Raw genomic sequence first — 8,494 nt, forward strand, 5'->3', positions numbered from 1 at the left:
GTTATCGTTATCCAGATCGTGGATCCATTCCTGTGTGGAAATAAATTTGATGACCTGAGGGTCTGTAACCTGCTTCAGCAGTCCTAGGCTTATGTAGCTGGCCTCAGATTTGAGATCCAATTTGGCATATTTTACCCGAGCAATATTATTTACCTGCACGGGAACCAGCACATTGTCATTGGTTTTCTTGATTTCAACCAATGCTTGTGTATGGCTGGTTATGCCTGCCACTTCCTGACTTCCCCCTTTGAGGGCAATAGTTAATACATCATCCTCCAGAATTATTTTATCAATTTTATCCTTTTGGATATTTATGATATGGAAAGATGTATCAATATTTTGTTCGGGTTTACCGTTTTTCAGGACTGTGACTTCTGGTACCTGACTGTTCCGGAAATGGATTTCAACAGAGTTAGGCCTTTCCTCAATCATATGGCAGCTGCGTTGCGACTGTGCATTGCTGGAGCGCTCAAAATCAATTGGAGTATTGACTTGAGCCCATATTGCTTCATTAATGAAGTCAATTATGGAATTTAGTCGCTTGAGCAGATCAATTCCAATGATCAATCTATCATATGGAAGATCAACAATCAAAGTTGGATGTCTAATGACCTTTTTACCAATCTTGTATGTCAGCCAGGATGTGCCTTTTACTTGTAAACTATTACCACCAACGCTTATTAGCGCACCGTCAAAGGCTTTTAATCTTGGCTTCCTTTGTGATGAATCCAAGATCTGCTGGTAATAGTTAAAAGACAGAATAGTAACCTGGGAACCGGTATCCAGTAAACCTGGGATCGGTTCGATACATCCATCTTGTAGATGGGTATCGATAAAATACCGGCCATCTACCTGTTCAAGATTGCAAAGAAAATTGGAATGTTTTTCCATTTGTTGCTTCAGAGAATGATTTCTCTGCAGCGTCAGGGTATTAGGAACTTGTTCCTCCTGATTCTGCCTGCAAGGCATTTGGGTTCCCATGGATTCTACCAATGGGACAATCTGAACAGAGGGTACTTCACGCTCTGGCTCAAATGACACCATATCACCCATTTGTGGTGAAATATCAAGCACATTAGACTTCCCTTCCTCGACCTGGGATAGGTCGGTACATTGCATATCATTTTCATTAACCATATTTAGTACTGCCATATCCATTTCCGTACAGTGATCTGTCTCGGTTTCCTTTAATTGGCAGAGCTGGGCCCTGCCTCCCCAGCTAAAAAATCCTCATGCTGTCTCCCTGCAGATCCCTGAGCCAACTTACCCATCATGTCACTTAGTTTGTTCACTTGATCGACAAGCTGATCAAACCTGTTAGGTCGGCGAGGGTTCTGGTTCCGGGGATCATTTCTGTTCCCTGCGGGTGATCCACTCCTAGGTGAGTTAGGTGGGTTCTGTCTCCTTTCCCACTGCTGCCTGGGTCGGTTATCCCACCGTCTATATCCTTGGGGACGCCTGTACCCCTGGGGTTCTCTATATCCCTGGTAACCTCTGTACCCCTGGTTACCCTGGTTTCCTTGGTAACCCTGGTATCCTTGATACCTGCGATTAAACCGAGGACGGTAGTCCTGGTTTCCAGAGCCTGAGCTATCCCTATCTGACCCTTTAGGATTTTGTGGTCTGTTTTGATTAGGGTTTTGTTGCTGTCTTTGGCCCTGCTGGATAGGTACTTTTGCAGGAGGTATTTTCTTCTGCTGGGATTCAAGGTTTAGGTCCGCTTTCACTTTGGTTTCTTCTACTCTGTGCTCTGGGTACCTTTTATTGTTCCTTCCACTTACATTGGAACTCCCACTGATGTTGAACAGCAGTGTCGCTGAGGTAACCATTTTCTCTAGGGAGTTTCCGAAGTCTAACTCATTGGCCATGCTTAACTTTATTTGGGTAGGCAATGCATCGTAATATGCCTGTTTAAAATCAAGAGACTCCCAGTTAGGATTCCGATATGCTAAACTGTAAGAGTTTTTTAGCACGGAAAGGAATTCTCGGGGGCTTTGATCGGGTCGACAAGTAAGTCGATACACATCTTGTTTTGCTTCTGAGATAGTGCGATACGGCCCAAACTCAAGCTTCACTTCGTGTGAAACTGCTTGCCATCAAATGATACCCCGCTCCTTAAATGAGGTGAAATAGTGGCGGTATCTGTCATCAAAAACCCATGGGAGAAATCTGATTTTGTCTGCTTCAGACAGATTTAAAGAGTCCATGATGGATTCATACAACTCTAGGTGGAATGCTATTTGCGCTGAACCCTTTTTAGTGAACTTTGGCACAGCGGTGTTTAAGAATTTTATGATGCTGGCCGAGCTCTGTTTTTCTTGAGGGTACTGATTATTTCCCCTGTTTGAATCCCCTTTATACGTACCTTTCCCCCTTCTTGGTATAGGGCTGGATTCTCGCTTTCTCTCATCAGCCTCAAATTCATCTGAATCAATATCAGCAAGGGAGTCGTGACCTTTGTGGGAAGCATTATACACAGGGGATTTTGTTCGCATATCTCTTTCAGGAGAGCTGTCAAAATGCGGATCTTGAGGGACTCTTGTACTGTCCTCTATCATGGTATTCAGGGTTTTACATACCGCCTCCATACGATCCAACATGCCTTGCCATTTTGGGTCATATGGAGTGAGTACTGGCGGGCAAGGGCTGGATGTTCTATCGAATCTACCTGCCTGTTTGATTTTGAAGTACTGCTGTTGTAGTTCTTCAAAATCCTGTTTAAGTCTGTGATGCGCTTCACGATTTCGTTCAGCGTCTTTTTCCAGACTTTTGATCGCTGCTTCCCTGTCTGACATATCAATCATTAATTGGTCTCTATCAGCCCTCATAACCTGAATACTTGATTCCATATCATGTAACTGAGAGGTCAACGATTGGACGTTTTCCTCCGTTTCTTGCAATTGAGATCTCAACTGTACAATCTCTTTTTTTCTAGATTGTGAAAGGATATTTACTTCTAATAACCCATATAACACAGAAGGTAGGGCACCTAACAACCTCTTCTTCAGTTCGGAATCTGAAGTTATTGTGGTCATACATGATAGATAATGATCAAACGTACCTTTAGATTGAAATATACAATCAACTTCCTGTTTTATACATTTTCTTATTCTGCCTATCCAGTCATCTACTTCCTCATTATATTTTAGCTGTATAAATACGAATTCAACAATTTTCCGGAACATCTGTTCCAAATGAAGTTCTGAATCACTACTTGCAGCACTCATGATTCAATATAGCCAATGCAATAAAACCAGCTCAATAAAACGTTTTTACACTGTTTAAACCAGTAAGGGAAAGTAAACGAATCTCGCTGGGGCCTCCAATCTTATGTCGGGCGTTTTGTCAATGTTTGTATAAAATCGTTAAAAATTAGAAAATCACAAATATAAAGCTCCTAAAAAAAATGGGAGGAGCTAACAATACAAACACACGCCTAACTATATGAGTTCGTTTTTCGAGGTTTTACAGTACTGGTTTAAACATGTAAATAAACGTAGACCAATTTGTAAAAATGTTAATTTAATATCAAATAAATATAACAATATTTCAAAACAATATAAAATTGCACTTTTGAATTAAAACAAGACTCATAAGGTTATGCTTATAATGAGCAATGAGCTGGATAATACAACTTTAGTAAAACATCAAAATGTTATTATACTCATTTATCAATAACAGCAGGAACTTAAACCATTTATCAGTCAACTCAAATACAGTACATAGCTATGAGTCCTCAAATATGGCTACCGGCCATGTCAATCAATTTATCACAGGATTCCTGGAGACAAAATGGCTGAATCAAAAATAAAATGGCTGCTATTAAAATCAAAATGGCTGCTATGAAAATCAAAATGGCTGCTATCAAAAATCAAAATGGCGCAGTCAAAAATCAAAATGGCGCAGTCAAAATCAAAAATGCGCTATCCAAAATAAAATGGCTGATGTCAGCTATACCATTCAATATGACAAATTTAGGATGACTCAGTGGATATAACGACTGGGCGTTGCCCCACAATGGATATGCAATCAACTATAAATGACAGGAATTTTACTTCTGTCTACACTTTAACCTCCGCTGGCCTGTGTTACTACACAGATCAAGCGGGTAACATATATATATATATAATTTTGGAATGAAATATCTTAATGAGTCATTCTAAACTTTGCTAGGTGTGGCCTGCACATGCTGCGGCAAAATATCAATATTTAGAGGAGGTAACTTGAAATCTAGCTTTTATCCAAAACTGAGTTAAACAGCCAGTTATCAATGAACATATGATAGATCCTATGGGAGTCGTTTCCAATTTGCAACTTTGGAAAAGCTTCCCCCTTTCGGATGGTTATTTAAACTATCAAACAATGAAATTCAATCAATACATCATATGTTCAGATATTCTGCGCTGTAATAAGCCAACTAACTAAAATGGTTATTAATAGTTACCAAGATGGCCTCTGGGGCGTATTCCTTTAGGCGTGGCCGCTTGTGATCATTCAGATGGCATGGATTCCCTTGTGAGCCCTCTTCAGCTGGTGATCTCATGATCGAATGCCCCCTCTCATCTTATTCTCCTCACTATCTAGAGTCCTGCCCTGGAGATCAAATCTTCCAGCCTATCACAGGGCAGTGGGAGTGATCAGTGGGAGTTCTCTGTGACTAATCTTTAACCCAAGTGTAATGTTGGATTTCACCCTCTGGAGGTGCTGTCGGATAACTAATCGCATTCTTGATGGGATATGTGGCAAAACTAAAGACATTTTGATTATGTTTTATTAATTAACACTCATAGTGGATAAATCAATGATATAAATCCTCTATGGATAGCTGATCTAAATTGAATCACTGGTTATGTTTTATTATACAGTGACAGTTTCTACCATATTCCAGATAGATTGGATTTGATCCAAAAATCATAGTGACATATTTAAAATCATCATGGATCTCTCCTTTTATAAAACAATTATGCATGTTAGCAAAGTTTTATATGTCTAACCATTAACATTATTGTCTAACATGCAACACGGGTAACATATATCATTTTCATACCATTTTAAATATATCCATTCAAATCATGTTGATATTAATACATATACATTTTTATATTATTATTGATTTGTATTAACTCCTGATAAAACATAATTGATGGTAACCATTATATAAGGCTTGATCATAAAGTATTTGTATTACTCTTTGTATGATACATTTCTACTCATAAGGTATACATATGAGTGAGTTATGTGTTATTCTCTGAGTTGTGTCCTTAGATGGGGAATTGTTTAACTCAGCCTGTGTTTGCTATGTCACCAAGTTTCTTGGCTTGCAACAATGGTTAATTTCTAAAATCTACAAGCCTTAGAGATTGTATTCAGAGGTTCATCTATTCAGCAAATATATTTGCCTCTTGAGATGTCTCTTCCATTGTTACTCAACTTCTCTTGTTTGGCAATTGTTTGGCCAAGCAAGGTAACTGTGTTAACTATTAGTCAGATCGTGGTCTCCTTTCTATTCAAAGACACTCTTGAATGGCTAACTGACATCTGATCTTCCTTGAGACCCACAGACTGGACAATTCAGCATCGCTGCATTAAAAAAGGCTATACATTTCTATATAATCAATGCACCTATATTAACCTATAATCCCCATATCATCAGAAAGTCTTTGTCTGCTGTACCTTAGGGGAAGGAAATTAATTAGGTTTATTTGTATCCGATCATATACAGTTCAGTTTATTGGGAACACGATATTCCGCCATATGGAAATCTCGACATCATAACATAGAAAGCTCACAAGGTGTTTTTTGCCATTTCCGTTACTTACAGAAGGATCAGGAGCTGAGGGTTGAAGAAAGTTGAAGAATTTCAAAGTTTGAGGTCAGCTCCTAGCAGGCTAGGCATTTTCAGTCCAAGTCCAATTTTAATCCAGTTTAAATCTCAGCCATCCAAAGTGATCCATAATTTCTGATGAGCTGTAGTTGTTGCCAGAGAGGTGATGCATAGGATTCCTCTGTATTTTTGGTCCTGTCCATGCCCAAATGTATTTAAATAGTCAAATTTCTGAGACAAGATGTGGAGCAGCTTGAGAGAGCTGCAGCCCAGCTTGGGCGCGCTCAGTAGCTTTTTACATTACATTACAGAGTACATAGTTATGTCACTGACTGTCCTCAGAGGAGCTCACATTCTAATCCTACCATAGTCATAGTCTAATGTCCTACCATATTATTATTATGTATTTATATAGCACTGACATCTTCTGCAGCACTTTACAGAGTACATAGTCATGTCACTGACTGTTCTCAGAGGGGCTCACAATGTAATCCTATCATTCATAACCAGAGTACCTAGCAGAAACATACGCATGCGGGGGGAACATACAAACTCCTTGCTGATGTTGGCCTGGCTGGGATTCGAACTGTGGACCCAGCGCTGCTATGCGAGAGTGTTAACCATTACATATATACATTCATACACACAGCATATCTGTGTCTCTAGGCCCTGCATATGACACTCGCCCCAGGCCCCGCATACTCTAAGGCCGCCTCTGGTACTGATCCTTTTCCACCTCCCTCTGATTGGCACAGATGGACCAAGTAGGGATGAAGGAAAAGAGCACTTGTGCCAGGTGGAAACAAATTTCATGGCACAATGTTGGTGAAAGGTATCGAGGGTCAAGTGTGCTGGAAGTGTGAGGTTAGCAGCAGCTTAAATCTGCTGTGAAATGTCACAATCCCAGAACCAAGGTACCGATTCAAAGTTTTGTTAAAAAGATACAATGCAGTACAATGGGTACATGCAAAAGGTGGAGTGTGTGGTTCAGGATTACTTTGTCTTGGTTATCCAGAGTGAGATGGTTCCAGATTGGAGAGGAACGAGCAGTAAGCGTCACTTCTCCTACAGGAGAGATGCAGGGGACAACATCACACTCTGGAGTTACCAACAGAGGGTGTCTCTGGAACAACTATACGCAAGTAAAGGCTGGAAAGCCGAGGGTTTGTGGTTCTCGAAACAAGAAGTAAAAATCAAGTTTAAGCCACATTTTCAGGGGACAAAGAGGGTGAGGAGAGCGATCCCGAGGGAGGGAAAGCCAACACAGGGAACCCCATTCTCACTACACGGGTCACAACAGGGGACAGTATTACACAGTCCATATGCAGCCACTTATCCTCATGCTAGTTGGGTAAGTGAAGAGGTACTCTTAATTGAAAGATTGCAGAGAGTACAGTCTTCCCGACCTCAGGTACGCATTTTGCCTCAGGACATAAGGGGGGGGGGGGGGGGTGTCCAATCAGGACAGTTGGGGACACATTTTGTCAGGGAGATGCTAAAAGATCCTGTACAACTGAGATTGGACAAGGAGAGGTATATTGATTTTTCTGGAGAAGGATCTTTTGCATGGAAGCTTCGAGATGTTTGGGTGAACCAATGGAAAGGGTGCAACACTTCTTTATGCACCGCTACTTCCTTAGTTCCCACCTCAACACATGTCTTACACCATTACCTGAGAGGTCAACATTTTTTGGTGCTAGACGGGGAGGTGAAACAAGTAGAGTTGTCCTCATGTGGGCAATTCTCACAGAGGTACCTGTGTTTGCCGGGGCAAGTCAGATTTAGTGAAGAAGCCTGCTGGCTCAATAACACAGAATGCGAGGCTACCATTCAAAAGATCCGCCCTGAAGCCAAACCGATAGTTCCGGTGGCTGAATGAAAGGTTTGTTTTTTAACATAATGTCTAATGACACATTCAAGGTACATTTTCATAATTGTTCCAATAAGGTGGATCTTTCAAGGGGAACATATTGTGTGAGCGGAGATCCCATATGGATCAAGTCATCCAAGTTTGATGACGTTATTCCTTTATTCCTCAAATTGTTAAGAGAACTCTAAAGTTGAAAGTTTCACGGGAAGTTCCCCTCCTGAAAGACAACACGACATGGGACAAATGGGAACAGGTTTTGACCCAATACGACCACACTTTGTTACAATGGTTAAACAAACAGAACACTAAGTTAGAGGTAAGATTTCACCGTGATCCAGGTGATCTTAATGAGGTAGAACACAAATATAAGCAGGTGAGTTCCAGTCTGACCTGGTGGAAAAGGTTTCCGGCGATGTTCCAGGGACACTCGGACTGGGCCTCTGCAGTTCACAAGTTCTTCCTACACCCACTGGTCGTTGTGACGGGGATGACAACTTTGGGCATCATTCTACAGGTGAGGTTTGTGTGTGAAATTACGCAAACAATTTAAAGAGGAGCTGTTAGGTATAGGGTCTCAGAGAAAATAAACACATATATCAGTAGCTAAAGATTGGCTGTACTTACATTACATATGCATTTCACTGTCCACGTTTGGATTTCACAGAATTTGTATATAGTATATGCAGAGAATGATGCTCCTGACAGCTCATGGCAGGCTCCATGTTTTTCTGTCAAATGTGTCGTCATGTCCTGCCTGCTTCCTGATCACAGATAAGCTCCTACTTGAATAACACAGTGTG

General features: G+C 40.9%; 1 pseudogene; it reads right to left on the reverse strand.

The window, feature by feature from the left end:
- Positions 1 to 1,187: 1,187 nt before the first annotated feature.
- On the reverse strand, positions 1,188 to 3,227 carry LOC137562361 (uncharacterized; annotated as a pseudogene).
- Positions 3,228 to 8,494: the final 5,267 nt, after the last annotated feature.

This window comes from Hyperolius riggenbachi, chromosome 3, assembly GCF_040937935.1.
Source record: "Hyperolius riggenbachi isolate aHypRig1 chromosome 3, aHypRig1.pri, whole genome shotgun sequence".
NCBI classification, from domain to species: Eukaryota; Metazoa; Chordata; class Amphibia; order Anura; family Hyperoliidae; genus Hyperolius; species Hyperolius riggenbachi.